This window comes from Macrobrachium nipponense, chromosome 40 (genome assembly GCF_015104395.2).
Source record: "Macrobrachium nipponense isolate FS-2020 chromosome 40, ASM1510439v2, whole genome shotgun sequence".
NCBI classification, from domain to species: Eukaryota; Metazoa; Arthropoda; class Malacostraca; order Decapoda; family Palaemonidae; genus Macrobrachium; species Macrobrachium nipponense.
This window is the reverse complement of record NC_061101.1, coordinates 15,205,374-15,223,474: the sequence shown is the minus strand read 5'-3', so window position 1 is coordinate 15,223,474 and position 18,101 is coordinate 15,205,374.

The following is an 18,101-nucleotide window of genomic DNA, read 5'->3' as shown; positions in this document are numbered from 1 at the left end:
GAAAGCCTTTAAGTAAGTCCAAGTTGGTGAAAAAAATTTATTCTGACGTTTGAGGGAAAAATTATATGGGCTATTTGATTTCCTAATGACTCCTATTACTAACTTTTTTCAACTTCGTCATTTATCTCTATTTTGAAATTTCATTGGGAGTCTATACGAAAGTACGTATATAGCTTCATGTTTGTCCTTAGACCGTATTTTGTTTTCAGTGACATCCGTTTTTCTCCCAGAGATCACTCGCTAGTGGAGAAACATCCTGGTATTCAGATAAAAGATAAAAAAAGAATTTCTGCTGAATCACCTCTGCTTGAATGATTTTACGGATATTACTTTAGATAGAGCATAAGAGAGATTCATCTACGACTGATTGGGCGTGATTAAAAATTAGCAACAATAAAAAAAAATGCGATGTTTATATGTATAGGTTTTGTGTTAACTTGTTGCTGAGAGTCAACCTTGTATAGGGCTTTGTTCGCGGAAATCTTTATATTTCAGAGTGTCGGGAAGGATTAAAATTTCAGATCCCAGCAAAGTCTTTTTACACGCACTAAGACATTCGAGGGTGCATGGGTCTCGAGATTTTGCGTGCAAACTGCGACTGCGGTTGTGGGAGATTCTGTTGGGTCATTGAAAAAAAAAAAAAAAAAAAAAAAAAACAATGTTACGATTTATGAGACAAATGTATAGTTCCTCTATATAAGTTATTATTTGATTAACTGTCTCTTTTTTTGTTCAAAACGGATTTTAATATGTTTGAAGGTTTATAGAATTTTCCTTTGATAAACACGCCTTATTTTGCAGGAGGTAAGATAATGTTTTGTATACCCCTAGATGGATATCTTACAATTACACTAGATACAGATCAATGTTTTTTATAGCTATAGAGGTATCTGTAAGCGCTCGCTTATCCGGACTTCTCATTAGGGCGGAAGTTCGAGAAAACACAGACGGTGAGTCCATAAATCAGGATATTACGTGGACTAAGAAATAAAAACAAGATATTCTAATTTTTTACGGCGCGTACAGTCGGGCTTAATCCACCACACTTATAATAAACTTTATTTGTATTGGAAAAAAAAAGAGAACCTGCTCGGATTACTTGATACGGTCGTGTGATTCATAGGGAAATTCCTTTTTAATTCAAAAAGGTATTGGCACGAAGAAAAAAAAAAAAGGTATGGTATAAATGATCCTACATCGTTTTTCCTCCCCGCTGAAGTCGCTTATGTGGAATGTGCTTTGCTTGCTACACTCGGCAGATTTAACTGACCCTGACCCTTGACTAGATGACATAGTGTTTGATTCTGATATTTAGGGCTACTGTTTACCATCGGCAACATATTGTGTGTTTTTAGCATTCTGTTGTTGGTTACGTATAAAGCAACGAACGCATGAATGACGAACTATTAGGAATTGAGCAATTACTATTAAGACAAGTTATCTCTACTGCATTCAATATTAATTGTTTGTACTAGCTGTTGTTTACTTCATTCATTGCTAAAATTTGAAATAGTGAGGGATCCTGGTCATCGCATTTAGCCTAATGAAAGTTTTTTACAGACATGTTATTCCTTGCAATCCAGCCGTATTTTTAAAGTTAAGTTGAGTCATTGAGGTTCGATATTTTATGCGTATAACTAAAAAAACTCAAGGCTAAAACTGCGATCGGGACTTTGCAAAGGAGCATTTTATTGTCCTGACCCGAAATAGTGTTACCTCTAATTTATCTAGATTTGTATGGGTGTTCCAGTTGTTTTTGTGTGTTTTCTTATCACTACTGTGCCTAACGACCCTATCCATGCATCTGTATAAATACAGACTTCCACTGCGTAAACGCATATTCACTGTTTAATATGATTTGTTACGTAAAGGATTAATAATCACCCAAAATGATAAAATTAACACAGTATATGATTATGATATTTCAGTAGAACTTCTGGAAACAGAAACTCAAAGATAAAAACTCGCAGTAGCGAAATCCCAATGATGTAGATAATTTCTGTAAAAAAGTAAGATTAAGAATGTCTCGTAACTTCAGCCACAGGAATAACGAAATTTGACCTGCAAAGGAAACGCTCAAAGTTACTCCAAATGAATAAAAAGATTGTACTTAGCTTGCTTTTGTGGGAAGTCACGGTGTTCCGATAACGACACACGGCCTTGGCCCTCCTCTGTTTAGCGGATGACCTGGTTTGGCTTGAGTTTCCCCCGTGCGCGTTGTTTGGATGATTCGAGTCCTTGACGATCCGATGCTGAAGACGCGTTCGGTTTGTTTCTTGAAGTGCCGGAAACGCTCATTAACGATGATAATAAGTTGCTTGAAGAATCTCTTGCTTTCGTCGTCGTTGATTTCTGATATGATACGTTATTCGTTATTCTTCGGAAGACGTTGAAGAGTTCTTGTTGTTTTCTGAAGTCGTTCACTAAACGATGATACTAAGTTGCTTAAAGAATCTCTTGCTTTCGTCGTCGTTGATTTCTGATGATACATTATTCATTATTCTGGTTTTTCTTCGAAAGACGTTGTAGAGTTCTTGTTGTTTTCTGAAGTCGCTCACTAAACGATGATACTAAGTTGCTTGAAGAATCTCTTGCTTTCGTCGTCGTTGACTTCTGATGCTACATTATTCATTATTCTGGTTTTTCTTCGGAAGACGTTGTAGAGTTCTTTTAGTAATCTGCCACCAATATTAGGGCTGTTGCCTTGTATAATAAGGTGCCCTATGAGGTAATGTTAGACTTGCGATAATCTTACGCTAAGTCGGTTGGTTATGCACTTCCATACTCATTGGAGTGTCTTGGGGTTTGTAGATCACTTACGAAGTCGGTATGATCTTCTTTGGTTATGACGACGATGTGTGAAACTCATGATGATTCGGCAATGATGTGAGGTTCTAGTAGAAAACAAGAAGTATAAAAAAATACTTATATTCTCTGAGATTACATGTTGAAGTTCAGAGGAAATTTGTACAGGTCTTCTAATGACGATGGCTTGATCGCTTCTGCCAATGATGATGGCTAATTCTGTTCTGTTCCACATACCATCTCGGTTACAAGTCATAAAGGAAGCAGACAGTAGCTCGAACATATATACAAAATGACATAGTTACTAATCACGTTAGGCCGGCTTTGAGCCTATTAGTCACGGTGTTTGTCTCAAGCAGGAAGCTTGGACTAAAGTTTATAAACAAATGAATGACTACAGGTGACGGTCTACTTTATTGTATACGTCATCTTAGCGTCTCTGGTCTGATCACATTCCTGCAAGCAATCTGGTTGACCTCTTTAGTTTTTAGTCTTTATATATATGAAATAACATTCCATATTTTTATATGTAATCACTTACATATATATATATATATATAATATATATATATATATATATATATATATATATATATATATATATCATTCGAGCTACAAATATCCTTTGATATCTAATTTGCTCTACTTCAGAATTGATATATTTTCATATTTGTACAAAGGGGAATTTTTAGTTGATAATAATTTCGTCCCCTCATGGGATCGAACCACCATCCAACTGACGGGAACGAAATCAGGACCGACATTGGACATTATCGACTTGGCTAACAGTGAGGCTATAAGTTCATATCGATTCTGACCTTACAAATCACCGTCGAACTTGGTTTTTTCGTTAATTAGAAATCGATATGAAACCCCCTCTACCATGTTAGCCAATTCGAATGTTTGGGGCACGCAGCCATATTATGATAATTATTCCTATATATAATATATAATATATATTTTATATATATATATAAAATATATATATATATATATATATATTATATATATATATATATATAGATATATATAATTACTGTTTTATAGTTATGATTGTTATATATGATTTTATGCGTAAATTAGGCTACAAAGTGAACACGGGCAAGTAAATTTTTCCATAAAGTTTTCAGCAAAAAGTGGGAAGTTACAAAAAAACTGCACTGAAATGTATTTCTTTACTAAAAGCGGTTGCTTTCATTCATTTCTTTGCGTTTCCCAAAGAGTAAGTTGACAAGCTCCATAAATCTTTTGATATTCATAAGTAGTTTATTCTTTCTTTTCTTTTTTAAGCCAAATTTGTCACTTTAGGTAATATGCTGTATGTTAAATCAAAACGTTTGCTGAAGTAATAATGATAATAAACAACCTAACATATAACATAGGTCTAGGCTTACAATCAATGTCATAAGCATTGTAAACTAACAAAAACGATATGAAACATGTAGGTCTATATGCCACCTTTTATGATCCGGATATTTTGAATAGAGATATTTCCTCAAGAGAATGGACAGCATATTATACATGATTTATGGTATACATGTAGCAATCCTAAGCCAAACGAATGCCCTATCCAGGGCTATGAGTTTCAAAAAATTGGAAAATAGCACATCATAATTGGTCCTTTTTTATCAATAAGCTACATTGATATAAAGAAAATCCACGACCTAGCATACTGATATCGAAACTTATTCGGTTATAATCAGTTGAATCACTTTAACTAATGCAGTTGTCTATTCCGTATTTGCGGTTATAATCAGTTGAATCACTTTAACTAATGCAGTTGTCTATTACGTATTTGCAGTTGTTTTCTAAAAAATAATAATAAATAAATAAAAACTCGTTAAATATGACTAAGTTTACAATAATGTAAGTCAATCAGTCTTCACCCTAAGATTAATTCACAAATTAACCAAATTTTAACATATATATATATATTATATATATATATATATATATATATATATATATATATATATATATATATATATATATATATATATAATTACAAAGGCAAATTGAAGATTGCTGGACCTAAAGAATGAATGCATTGTAAGACATCATGTTTGGGTTACGTCATCTGCTGTTGTCAAAATCGGTTCTTAATTGACAATGATATTGGCGCGTGAACACTCGAGACTTGTGAGAATGGTTCATTTTTCAAAAACATTAGTATTTTAAAAAATATCATATAATTTAAATTATTTTTTATTAATGAAAAAAAGTTTTAAAAGCATAAATATATATGCGGACCTACAGCACCGCATACGTGAGGAGTGTAAACCTCAACTCTGCATTCAATGACTCTCCTTCAAATCTTCTCCGCACTTTTGGTCGTTTTTCCGCGCTTTGGCAACACTGATTAGAGCATAAATAAATATGTTAAAATGTTTTCTTAGTTTTATTGATTCCTGGAAGGGAAAGGATAGGGGAGGATTATATAAACGGTGAAGATAATGAGGGGATTTGTGGAGGTGCTGGGAGAAGAACCTGGCTTCAGAAAAGCCCCTGGAGAATTGAGAGAATTGAGTAGGATTTGTGGAGGTGCCAGGAGAAGAAGCAAAGGATTCAGTAGGATTTGCAAAGTGCCAGGACAAGAACTAGAGGATTCAGAGAAGCCCCAGTAGAATTGAGAGGATTCAGTGGCATATTCTGGTTCTAAGGAATAGTATAGGTGTTGCTCTCTGCAGGGACTGGCGGGCGAGGCCCGCCACGGGTCTTGGGGGGGGTCGGAAAGGTCCACCAAGTGTCCCAGGACAGGCAGGCGGGGCCTGCCGCGGGTCCTGGGACAGGCGGGCGATGTCCGCCACGTGTCCCAGAACGAGTGGGCAGGGGCCGCTGTGGGTCCCGGGACGGGCAAGTGATGTCTGCCATGTGTCCTGGTATGGGCAGGCGGGCCCGCTGTGGGTCCCAGGACAGGCGGGTGATGTCTGCCATGTATCCCAGGATGGGCGGGCCGGGCCTGCTGCTGGTCCCAGAACAGGCGGGCTGGGTGTGTCGCAGTTCCCGGGATGGGTGGACGATGTCTGCCACGTATCCAGGGAAGAGCGGGCCGGGCGATGCCCGCCATGTCTCCTGGGAAGGGCGGGCCGGGCCTGCCGCGGGTCCCTGGACGGGCGGGCAATGCCCACCACGTGTCCCAGGAAGGGCGGGCAGGGCCTGCCGCAGGTCCTGGATGGAATGGGCGATGCCTGCCACGTGTCCCGGGATGAGCAGGCGATGCCTGAAACGTGTCCTGGGACGAGCGGGTGATGCCCGTAATATGTCCCGGGATGTGCGGGTCGGGCCTGCAGCGGGTCCTAGGACAAACAGGCGATGCCTGCCACATGTCCTGGGATGGGTAGGCTGGGCCCGCTGTGGGTCCAGGGACAGCTGGGAGACATGTCCCGGGATGGGCGGGCTGGGCCCTCCACGGGTCCCGGGACTGCAGGGTGATGCCCACCACATGTCCTGGGATGGGTGGGCTGGGCCTGCAGAGGGTCACGGGACGGATGGATGATGCTCAGAATGTGTCCTGGGACGGGTGGGCTGGGCCCGCCTTGTGATGGGGGAAGGGGGGGTGTGCCTGTCACGGGTCCTGGGACGGGCGGGCGGTGCCCGCCACATGTTGGGTGAAGGGCAGGCCGAGCCCGCCGCAGGTCCCAGGAAGGGCAGGCAATGTCTGCCATGTGTCCCAGGACAGGGGGGCGGAGCCCGCAACGTGTCCTGGGAACGGCGGCCGATGCCCGTCACATGTCCCAGGACGGGCAGGCAGGGCCGAAGTGGGTTCCGGGGACGGGCAGGCAGGCTCTACCAAGGCTCCCGGGACAAGAAGGTGATGCCTGCGATGAGTCCCGGAAAGGGGGGCCGGGCCTACTGCAAGTCCTGCATCGGGTGGGCCGTGCCCACCACATGTACCTGGAGGGGTGGGGTGGGCCCGCCGTAGGTCCCGGGACATGTGGTAATGCCCACCATGTGTCCCAGGACAGGCGGGCAGGGCCTGCAGCGGGTTCCGGGATGGGCAGGGGTCTGCTGGGATGCCCGGGACGGGCTGGCGATGCCCGCCACGTGTCCCAAGACGGGTGGCCAGGACCTGCTTGGGTCCAGGATGGGCAGGCGATGCACGAGATGTGTCCCTGGATGGGTGGGCAATGCCCGCAATGTGTCCCAGGATGGGCGAGCCGGGCCCGCTGCGGGTCCTGGGACAAACTGGTGATGCCCTCCACGTGTCCCGGGACGGTTGGGCTGGGCTCGCCACGGGTCCCAGGACTGCAGAGTGATGCCTGCCACGTGTCCCGGTATGGGTGAGCTGGGCCCGCTGCGGGTCCAGGGATTGGAGGGTGATGCCCACCACATGTCCCGGGATGGGCCCGGGATGGGCAGGCGGTGCCTGCCACGTGTCGGGGGAAAGGCAGGCCTGGCCCGCTGCGGGTCCTGGGACGGGCAGGCGATGCGTGCCACATCTTCCATGACGGTCCCGGGAAGGGTGGGCCGGGCCTGCTGCATGTCCTGCGTCAGGAGGGCTGGGCCTGCCATGTGTCCTGATAAGGGTGGGCCGGGACCACCACAGGCACGTGTCCCAGGATGGGTGGGCAGGGCCTGCAGCGGGTTCTGGGACAGGCAGGCGGGCTCTGCCCCAGGTCCCGGGACGGGCTGGTGATGCTCGCCAGGTGTCCTGAGACGGGTGGGCAGGGCCTGCTGCGGGTCCGGGATGGGTGGGTGATGCCTGCCATGTGTCCAGGGATGGGTGGACGATGTCCTCCACATGTCTCAGAACGGGTAGGCAGGGCTGCTGCGTGCCCCGGGATGGGCGGGCAATGTCTGCCATGTGTCCCGGGATGGGTGGGCTGGGCCCATCGCGGGTCCAGGGACAGCCGGGTGATGTGTCCTGTGACGGGCAGGCCAGGTCTGCTGTGGGTCACGGGACTGCAGGGTGATGCCCACCACGTGTCCCGGGATGGGCGGGCTGGGCCCGCTGTGGTTCATGGGACGGGCAGGCCGTGCCTGCCACATGTCCCGGGAAGGCGGGCCGAGCCCTGCGGGTCTTGGGACGGGCAGGCGATACCTGCCACATGTACTGGGACGGAGGAGCGGGGCCCGCAATGTGTTCCGGGAATGGCGGGTGATGTCCCAGGACGGGCAGGTAGAGCCCGCAGTGGGTTCCAGGACAGGCAGGCGGGCTCTGCCGTGGGTCCTGGGATGAGAAGGTGATTCCTGCGATGTGTCCCGGGAAGGGCGGGCTGGGTCTGCTGCAGGTCCTGCGTCAGGTGAGCCAGACCCGCCAAATGTCCTGGGAAGTGTGGGCTGGGCCCGCTGCAGTTCCGGGACGGGGAGGTGGGCTCTGCCGCGGGTCCCGGGACAGGAGGGTGATGTCCACCACGTGTTCCGGAACAGCGGGGTGTGCCTGCCGCGGGTATCGGTACAGGCAGGAGTTGCCTGTGACATGTCCTGGGATGGGCTGGCCGGGCCTGGTCTGCCATGTGTCCTGAGAAGGGTTGGTGATATCCGCCACGTGTCCCAGGATGGGTGTGCAGGGCCTGCAGTGGGTTCCGGGGCAGGTAGGTGGGTTCTGCCACGGGTCCTGCACTGGGTGGGCAGGGCCCGCTGCATTTCCCAGGAAGGGCAATCCGGTTATGCCTATTCACGTATATTACAATTGAAAGTTCGTGCTCCTTAATGTTCCTAATTTAATAAGGTTGCTGTATGCCCCAAGGTTTGCAGACTTCTTTAATAACATTTAAATTACAAAATAAATGATAAAATTTAAGCTTTCTAGAACTAAAAGTGGCCTGTAATTTATTTTTTTCTAATTATTTACAGCTAATTAATGGGTGCATAACAGCTCTATAATTAGTGAAGTTACTCATAAATTTTCTCCTCAACTGTTTTCTATATTCATTACAATGATAGAAAACTGCTTTTATTTGTTTACTGGGCGGGATCCTTGTAGTGAGAAAGATCTCTGTAAATTTGTCTTTGGAAATTTCATTAACTATGGATTAGTAAGTCTTTCTCTCATGGTAATATTGTTCAGTTTTGCCAAGAAACCTTCAAAGAATCTAAAAACAATTAGGTGATAATATTTGATAAAGAAAATGGAGACAATCATCACCTGAATGACTAACCTTGTCATTATCACTTAGGAGTGCTAGAGACAACTGTCAAGTGCAGTGTTGCCACACTCTCGGATTGGAATTATCGTACTGGCTCCTCAAAATAATGGGGTTTTCAGGAAAAATATTTTACAAAATTGTAGATTTTATCGTAATTATTATCTTACACTGTTTCTGATATTTAACACATCTTTATAATTTGACAAAATAATGAATATATGTATGATTTCTTTAGTCATTAATATCTTGCATTTCACATAATTAAGAAAATAATACAAATGAAACATTTCTCTCTACAAAAACGAAAAAAATGGAGTTATGAATAATTAATGTTATGAAAAATTTTTATGAACAAATTATTACTATACTGTATTAATACTGTGGTAAAAAAAAAAGTATACAGCTTACAATGTCACTTCTTTCCATAATGTAAACTAAACTGATAACGAAGATATATGAGTTGATAGGCCCACTCATACATATCTTTAGACATGCCCGCCACGTGTCCAGGCACAGCCAGGCCGGGCCAGCTACGTATCATGGGCCTGGAACGCGTGGCGAACATCGCCCACCACATGTCCCGGGACAAGCGTTGGGCCCTGCCCACCCATGCCAGGACACGTGGCAGGCATCGCCGGCCACGTGTCCCAGCTGCTGTGTCCCGGGAAACAGTGAGGTCCTTTTAGTAACTATGCTAATGCACTGAAGATTTGTGTGTATGATAAGTTAATACATACATACATATATATATATATATATATATATATATATATATATATATATATATATATAAACCATTCTAGAGGGTTTATAAAGAACTCCCCTACAAGAATCTCTGAACATCTCACAAGATGCCATGTAGGTCAACGGTCATTCTCTCTCAGATTAAAAAGTGTCACCTCTCACAAGCATCCCCCCCCAAAGTTCATTAGTCCTTAGCGTCACCTATGTCTTAAACTATTGGTCCATAGACCTAAGGAGAGGTGCCGCAACCAATCAGATCCTAGAAGGAACATATCGGGGGAGTTTGTGGGATATTGGAGGAAAGACCAAAACAAGGTGTCTTCTTACGGGTCATGCAGTTAGGTGTCAGTCCGGCAAGAGGGCAGACTTACGGTTCCCCTCAGTTCCCTTCACCGGTTCCCATCCTCGGTCTGAAACTTGGGTTTTTATAGAATTTAGCTTTACTCTCACTCGGGCCCTTGTGTAAATTTATTAGAATATAAGACCGGTGTTAAATTAATCACTGAGCGTTTGATTTCTGCATGACCCACAGTAACTTAAGAGACCCACGCGACCCAGGTCGGGGTCATAATTTTGGTGTCAGGTGCCGGGTGCTCTGCAAAGCGCTAATTAACATTAAATATAGCGTTCTGTGGGGTGCCAATAGTGTGTATCGTAATACAGTGCAATACGCTAATTGATCAGTCGTTAGCCTGCTGGGCTCATTGTGGTTGTGCCAACTTGATAATCAACCGCGAAAGTGAAAAACAGTGAGGTACAATGGTGTATAATACACGGAGCACGGGGGCCCACATGTCTGACAGCGATGACGAGAGCGTGAGAGACGCTAGAGCGATAGAAATTAGCCCCGTAAGGAGCGAGGTAAATCAAGAAACAGACGAGCAACATGCACTTTTTAAAGCATTCATGGAATGGAGACAGCGTGGGGGCGGGAACTGGACGAACGTGAGTGACGCGAACGATGCTGTATCGTCGGAAGTTCCAAGCCGCGATAGCGAACTAAATAGCACTACGTCCGCAGGAAACCGTAACAGTGGGAATGGAATGCTCGTTCCCACTCAGACGGAGGTTGCAATGTCACCTCCAGCACCAGCTGTTGTAGCGCCTGCCAGTGTAGTGACGAAACTCCTGTTCCGATAGCCCATTCCCGAGTTCGACAATTCCAGATCCAAGGAGGGCTTCTTGTCGATCGAAGCCTTCGTTGAAAGCTTGGAAAATGCTACCGCGGGCTGGACCGACGCTCAGAGGGTTGCGCAGGCCACCGCGAAGATGATCGGGGCCGCAGCCCAGGAAATTATGTCTCGAAGGTTTGATGCGACGAGTTGGGAAGCGTACAAAAGCTTCCTTTTTCGGACTTTCGCCCTGGACGTAGATGAAAGAAGAGAAATGTGGGCGCGCTATTATCCGGAAATCCAGGTCGGGGAGACCATCGCCAATTTTGTCACCCGGATTTCGAGGCAGTATGACAGTTTGGCACCGGAGACGGAATGGTCGGAGGAGAACAGAGAGAACTTCTGTTGACGGATGCTGATAAGGACTCTCCCCAACTCCGTAGCTGCATTCCTGTCGGGACGCATGGAGCCCTTGAAGACGTTGATTCCCCAGTCACAAATAGCGCTGGATAAAGAAGTGCCTCAAAAAGCGGAGGGGATGACGCTGTCCTACCCCCCACCCATCGTCGCCGCCGCCAAACCTTCCGCACCCAGAAAGCGCGCTCTACCCACCCCACCCAGCTCCAGAGGTGGCCCCAGTGCTAAGCGACAGAGGGTAACAACGGGAAGGGGGAGCATGGATATGACCGGGGGGCTCTGCTGGCAGTGCGGGGGAAGGGGTCACTTGCACGCCCAGTGCCCCTCCTTCGGTCAGTGGGGATGTTATGGGTGCGGGGCAGCGGATCACCTGGTCAGCCAGTGTACAAAAAACGGCACCGCACCAAGTCGCGGGCCTCCCTCCCATAAGAGGAAGGGGAAGGCCGCGTGGAAGGGGAGGAAGGCGAGTGCCGACAAACCATCTGCCTCCGGCACTTCAAGGGCCAGTGGCAGCCGCGACCAGAGGAACGACAGAGGGCCCGGTCGGAGTGATGCCACCTCCAGCCAGCAAGTAAGAAGGGACCTACCCCTGCCCCGTGGTGCTCTCACTGGCCCTGGGGTGAGTGCTTTGGTGGGAGAGGCTGGACAGCTGTCTCCCTCCGCCCCTCCCTCTCACGAGGGTGGAGATGGAGCCGTTCCTATTCTAGAAGTGGGAATAGACTCGGAAAACCACAACGCATTATTAGATAGTGGGGCATGTGTCTCTTTGATCGAGGAACACTTAGTGACGGGCGCCATTTTGGCATCAAAAGGGTATCTAACATTGCACAGTGCCAGTGGGCACACCATTGTGTTGCAGAGAACGGTGCAACAAGCTATCTCCCTCGGTGGACGAGTGTTCACTCACAAATTCTATGTGGTGCCTACCACCCACCTATCTGGCGTTCCCATTATACTGGGAATCGGGTTCGTGAGCGAGCACCGAGTGCTTCTCCTTGGGGTAGGGGGAGGAGAAGTGAGAGTGGCGGTGCCAGTAGGAGAGGGACAGTACCAACGGGTTCCCATACTGGGAGAAACAAAAGAAGTTGTCTGAATAGCCCTGGCCGCCACGGGAGATACGGGAGTGGTGCCCGCTAGCCCTGAGGTGGGGGAGGTGATCCCACCCGCCTATCTCTACTCCCTTCCCCTCGTCCCGGCAAGGAAACTACAAGAGGGAACGCTGGTGTATATAAATCCCAATAGAAAGTGGGCAGACTTTATGTTGACTGGTGTCGCTACCATCGTCGATGGCAAGGCAACTGTCCCTTTCGTAAATGTGAGTAGTAGTAGATTAGAATTAAGTAACGAGTCTCTATGTGATTTGGAAGTGTGTTCCCTTGTAGAAGCCAATAACGCAGTGTCGGCCCTGACTACCCAGAGTCAAGGTCACGGCGAAACCCGGCTTAGAAAATTATTGCAAACAGCTGCTAAAGCAACACCTTTGCATTATCATAGTTGCGTAGGGGAAATAGTAAGGGAATATCAAGACACGATGGTGATAGGAGAAGAGCCTCCAGGGAGAATAGATAAGTTACCTTTTAAAATAGAAACAGGAGATCATCCCCCTATCCGAAGTAAGCCTTACAGAACACCTGCCTGTCATGAACAAGTAATTGGGGAAAAAATAAAACAGATGCTAGATCAGGGTATAATTCTGGAAAGTGAGTCCCCCTGGGCTTCTCCAATCGTTTTGGTTAAGAAAAAGATGGCTCTCTCAGGCTGTGTGTTGATTATAGACGATTGAATGCCATTACCAAGGACAACGCCTATCCATTACCCTCGATCGAGGAATTTTTGCTTAAAGTAAGGAAGAGTAAATTTTTCACCACATTGGATCTTAAGTCTGGTTATCATCAAATACCCCTTGATAACGAGAGTAAAGAGAAAACGGCCTTTATAGCGAATAATCAGCTACATGAATATAATTTCCTTCCCTTTGGATTAAAGAACGCTCCTGCTCATTTTTCACGAGTAATGATGTCCGTTTTAGCCTCTATAATTGGCCTTGGGGTTTTTGTATATTTAGATGATATCATTGTAGTTGGTGCTACGGTAGAGGAGCATAAGGGTAACCTGATACAAGTTTTGGAAGCATTAAGACATCATGGGATGAAAATTAAGTTAGAAAAATGTAAGTTTTTCCAGGCCGAAGTAGAATTTTTGGGGCACCTAGTAACTTCCGAAGGCCTTAAGCCTTGTGCCAATTAAAGAATTTCCATGACCAAAACATGCGAAAGATGTAGCCAGCTTCCTCGGACTCGCGGGTTACTATCGGAAGTTCATTAGGAACTTCGGACAGATACCGAGACCGTTAGACGCATTAAGGAAGCAACCTGATTTCCAATGGGGTGAGAAAGAGGAAGAAGCTTTTCAGAAACTAAAAGATGCCCTAATGAGCGACGAACTCTTGGCTTATCTGAGGTTCGATCGCCCTTTTTTTTTGACCACAGATGCAAGTGATATTGCGATAGGAGGAGTAATCTCCCAGATTGATGATGAAGGTAATGAAAGACCAGTTTGTTTTGCATCACGCGCATTAAAAGGGGCAGAGAAAAATTATAGTACCTTCGATTGAGAGGCTTTGGTTGTCTTATGATTGCTGGAGAGACACCATTATTTTTTGCTGGGACACAAAATAAAGATTTTCACAGATTATCAACCATTAACATACCTGCTGAAGAAGAGTAAGATTACAAATCGCCAAGCTCGATGGATCGAGCGAATTTTAGAGTTTGACATCGTAAAGATTGAACATATCCCAGGGAAAAGTAATAGGGTGGCTGATGCTCTCTCCAGGAACATCATAATAGTAACAACTCGTGCCGCAAGGCGCAAGGAAGAACGACAAAAGAAACCTCGTGACATTGGTGGCACAGGCACTGCAGGCAATAGTGCCAGCAACGTTTCGACAGTTCCGAACAATGACAGTCAAACAAATGTAAACGTGACGCGCAGAAAACGGGGATCTCGCAGGCACTCTCAGATGAATGGGAGTGCCTGAGGCGGTAGCTGGTTAAATGCAGGTGGAACTCAGTCCGGGGGATTCCAGAATAAATGCCCGGAGAATGAAAGTGTGGTTGATTTTTGTGGTTGGAGTGTGCGAGAATTGGTTGAAAGTCAGGTGTCTGAAGCTTGGATTAGTCAGATCAAGGCTTGTGTGAAAGGTGAGAGCAACGAGTTCCCGAGTTCTGTGCATTTGTCAAAAGGCACGTTCTTCATTGAGGAAGACGTCTTGTTGTGTAAATATGAAAAAAGGCCCGGAGATGTCCGAGCCCGAGTCGTTCTTCCTCGAGCCTTAGTAGAGAGAGCCATACACATGATTCATGTTAGCCCTTATGCTGGGCATGTAGGCATAGAAAGATCTCTTAGAAGAGCCCGTGAACATTTCTTTTGGGTTGGCATGTATAGGGACATAACTAGATTTGTAAGTAATTGTCATGTATGCAACATGATGAAAAAGCACAGAACGGTGATTCCGAAGGCCCGATTATGGCCTGTGGTGCCGGTGAAGTGGGATAGAGTGCATATGGATGTGGTAGGACCACTTACCTTCAGTGCAAGGACAACCTAGATATATTTGCGTGTTTGTGGATGCGTTCACGTGTTTCACACATGTGTGCGCAATGACAGACAAATCGGCAAAAGAAGTGGCTAAAGCGTTGCATTCCCTGGTAAATCGATTCGGGTGTCCTAGAATACTAGTGTCGGACAACGGCAGTGAGTTCGTAAATGAACTAATTCGTGAGTTTATGGCCCTCTTACAAGTAGATCATGTCACCATCGCAGCTTATCGGCTATCTGCTAACGGACTCGTTGAGTCTCACAACAGAGAGGTAGTCAACATCTTAAAATATCTCATCAGGGATAATCCGACTTCCTGGCCGTCTCTGTTGCAGACGGCTGAGATGGCTATTAATGCCGCATATAACAGCTCGATTAGGGACACACCCTTCTTCTTGATGTATGGACAAGACATCCGACTGCCGTATTCGGTGGTCTTGGACCCTCAACAGATGCCCCTTTACATGGTGGAACAGTACCGGGTGTGGTTTTGTAACACGACCCGACGAGTGTTCCAAGCTACGCAACGTCTGCTGTTGAGGGCAAACGAAAAGTACCGCTTGCGGTACGATAGATGGTTTCGGGCTCACGATTCCCCAATACAGGTTGGAGATCGAATCTACTTGAAGAAAATACAACTGTCAAAACTCAAGCTCGAACCGTCATATTCGCACAGGGGCTGTAAGCGAGCACCACCTGTTGCACTTGCGTCCGGTGCTCGAGGACAGCGTAGTGTTTCACACCAATAAACCAGTACCCCCAAACCCGGGGTTGGCCGGGTACCTGGGAGAAGAGCCAGTGAAAAATACCGGAGTGCAAGTGGGCGCCCCACCGAAAGCACAAGACCGAGCTCCCGAGCCTATGTCATACGTAAATGCTGTTGCAAAGTAAAGCTAAGGTCACACATTCACGTATCAACGCACGCACGCCCACGCATGAGCGGAAATTGGTAGTTGGCAACAGCTTACGTCAGTAAACTGTAAAATCGTAGACGTACGGTGACTGGTCGTCCAGGCTCTAAGCTCCGCCCACTAGGGCGCCGTAGCCCGCTCCAGTTTTGAAATGTTCAAAACAAGTCGCGGGTGTTCACGCCAAATGTCACCTGACGTAGCTCCAGGCATTGCACGTGGGACCCACGGTGACTACTGCAGGGTTAGCACTAGGGTCACCTGCATTGTTCGCCGCTGTTATTTTCTTTCCGCCGCGAAGGACGTGGGCCTCCTAATTGCGCAGTAGCCTATGGGGAAACCGATTCGCACATTTACAACCCTGTACGACATGGCAACGCTGCAGCACAGTATAAAAGGTCAGGTCGGCGCTCAAACAACAACAACAACAACAACCCTCAGGTCAGCTGTTGTTTCAGTGGGCGTGGTCACGACGTGAAGGTGACGTACATAGAACATTACACTATCGGCGGAAGTTCCAGGTAGACGTCCGACCTTGCTTTCTTTGCGCGTACATTTGCGGCGCAATTTACGGTGCTGGCTTTACGTCGTTAGCCCGTGTCCTGTTTACCAGCTGTTCAAGGTCATTTCACCGCGATGATGCCCACGATCCACATACGTGGCCATACGGCGTCGTGATACGTGAATGTGTGACCCCAGCATAAATGAAAGGGGTCAGTGAACAGAGCCTGTAAATGCCAACCCACGTCTTTGCCTAGGATTCAGAATCATACCAGTGTTATTTTTTTTAAAATCTTATTTCTTGATATCTCGATCAGATTGTAATGTGTCACGAATTTATGTTGTTTGATATAACTTGTACAAATTATTTTCAGAACAAATGTTATTACCTGTGGATCATATTCTTGTGTGTAATTTTGCTTTGTTGTGGTTGTGTTGCTTATGTACGTTATTTTATTATTTTGATTTATTGCTTTTTTTATGAGTTAAATTTGCTGCAACCCCGATTCCATCCTGTTTTATCCTTCATAAATTACACTAATGCTTGGAAAGTTTTTTTATCAGATTTTCACTGATGATGAAAATTTTTTTTGGGTTAGTGCCTTAATTACCATTTTAATTTATTTTATATTCTTTATGTGGTTGTTTAAATGTAAATTATTGTTCCAAGAGGATTCTCTTATTTTCGTGAAAATTCCATTGCATTATTTTTGTTCTGTGTATGTTTAAATTATGTTTTTGTTTCTTTTTGAGAAAATTTAATGCATTGACGTGATGCAATGTAATTAAATATTGACGCCATGTGTCGTGATTTCCAAGGGCAGTGGCTGAATGTGTGAAATTTTCTGTCTCTTTGTTTTCACCATTTTGTTGTGATTATAAACCAGAACTTATGAGATGGTTTCTTTTTTTTTGGTTTTGATCTGTTCCAGGGAAGAGTGATTGTTCCTAATTTTTTTTAAGATCTTATGTTGTTGTAAGACGTGTTTAATTTACTTGTAACCTTTGGTTTGTACACACGTCAAATGGCCACCTTTAAGAAAATTAATTTTAATTTAGATAAGTCAGAACCTTGAGGGACGAGACTGGAGGTGGGACAAGGCAGGGACTGCAGCTTTGCGAGGACACAAAGGAACTTGGGGAGGGAGTGATAAACCATTCTAGAGGGTTTATAAAGAACTCCCCTACAAGAATCTCTGAACATCTCACAAGACGCCATGTAGGTCAACGGTCATTCTCTCTCAGATTAAAAAGAGCGTCACCTCTCACAAACATCCCCCCCCCAAAGTTCGTTAGTCCTTAGCGTCACCTATGTCTTAAACCATTGGTCCATAGACCTAAGGAGAGGTGCCGTAACCAATCAGATCCTAGAAGGAACATATCGGGGGGGTTTGTGGGATATTGGAGGAAAGACCAAAACAAGGCGTCTTCTTACGGGTCATGCAGTTAGGTGTCAGTCCGGCAAGAGGGCAGACTTACGGTTCCCCTCAGTTCCCTTCGCCGGTTCCCATCCTCGGTCTGAAACTTGGGTTTTTATAGAATTTAGCTTTACTCTCACTCGGGCCCTTGTGTAAATTTATTAGAATATAAGACCGGTGTCAAATTAATCACTGAGCGTTTGATTTCTGCATGACCCACAGTAACTTAAGAGACCCACGCGACCCAGGTCGGGGTCATATAATATATATATATATATATATATATATATATATATATATATATATATATATATATATATATATATATATATATGTGTGTGTGTGTATACATATGTGTTGTGAATTGTGTATGTATGTACATTCGTATGTACACACATTTTATTTGCAAGTCTTTATCAAAGCACATGCACTTAATGACATAATTGTATGGAATTGTATGGATTTTTAACCACAAATGTAGGCATGGTCTGTTGCCCTAAGAGCTTA